The sequence below is a fragment of the Schistocerca americana genome, chromosome X, assembly GCF_021461395.2.
Source record: "Schistocerca americana isolate TAMUIC-IGC-003095 chromosome X, iqSchAmer2.1, whole genome shotgun sequence".
Lineage (NCBI taxonomy): Eukaryota > Metazoa > Arthropoda > Insecta > Orthoptera > Acrididae > Schistocerca > Schistocerca americana.
Window position 1 is genome coordinate 252,196,413 of NC_060130.1, and position 1,489 is coordinate 252,197,901.

Below are 1,489 nucleotides of genomic sequence, written 5' to 3' on the forward strand. Positions count from 1 at the left end.
ATTCCCGCAATTTCCGTAGAGTAGAACTGAAATGCCCAGGTGGGGTGGGCGGGGAGGGTTGGCAGCAATGGTCAAATTTGTCAAGAACGTCATCTTGTACATCGCACTGAAAACTGTCGTTTTCGAGCGCGAAATGTATGAAAGCCAACGGCCCTAGGGAATGTTTGGTTTCATTGACGTCCTCCTTCATGCCACCCCATGAAACCTTTTCTTCTCGATTCTGAGCGTCGGTTTATCCACAGCCATCCATAAGGAAATCGTGTAATTTCAACACTGGACTTCATGGTTCTGACCACCACCGCAGAGGCGTCAAAGAGAAGGGGTAAAATGTGGGTGAGAGTGAGTGTGACGACATTCACACCGTGTGACGCGTCCACGTTGGCGTTGGGCACAATTGTAGTAAAACGTGGTGCCAACGTGACATCATTAATGCATCTTTTGTCTGACATGAACTTCTGAGCTCTGGCCTTTCTTTTCGAATGCTTCGACTCTTAGCTGCTTGAAGCGCCGCCGATTCCGAGGGCGCACGCTTTTGCACCACCACAGAGGAACGTTCTCGGCTCCTCTGAGCCGAATTTCAAACTACAGCGTCGCAATGGGAGATAATAAGGGGTTCCAAAAAAGTGGCCCTTCAATTGTTTTGCTCAGTGTAATTTTTCATTATTTAGCTTTCAGCCACTGCAAAGTTTTGGTACTCGGTATTTCAAATTAATAACGATGGAAATAACCAATAATTAAGATAATATATTTACCGAAGTACAGAATTAGGAATAGTATGGATCTTAGCTATGTAATGCGCTAAGGTATTCTCTATCTGTGGTACCATCTCTATACATACGTCTCAAATTTATACGTCTCGCTTACAACACTCAGAGTCCCTGTGATCGTATGCGTAATCTTCTCCTGCGAAGCATCCAGCTTTGTCAGGATGCACCGCAAGCAGTTCCTTTTGCTTAACATTCAGCGGCATAGTTTTTAATTTCCGGGAGGAGCGGATTGTCAGACTGTGAGGGGAAGGCAGTAGCGCAACGCTCCCAGCACCACAGCTGCGATTGACAGACGTAGTCTTCTCGTGTAATGCAGTCTTCTAGAAAGGCCAACGTCTAACTGAGCACAGCTGCCATTTACGAAATGTTTAAAACTTAATGTCTGACGTGTCAAAGATATAGGATTGTCACCTTGTGGCCCGGGAATGCATACAAGAGGACCCTTTTGAACTAGAACTCGCTGATTGTTTTCTTCTGAGCGACAAATACAAGGCTATTCAAAAAGAAGAAACCGATATCAAACATTTATTGTTTCAAAACTACAAAAGCTAGAACCACAATTCAATGTTCCTGGAAAGAGAAAAGTTCAAATTTTTATGCATTTAATGTGAATGTGGTGTCAGCGCCAGACACCACACTTGCTAGGTGGTAGTTTTAAATCGGCCGCGGTCCATTAGTACATGTCGGACCCGCGTGTCGCCACTGTGTGATCGCAGACCGAG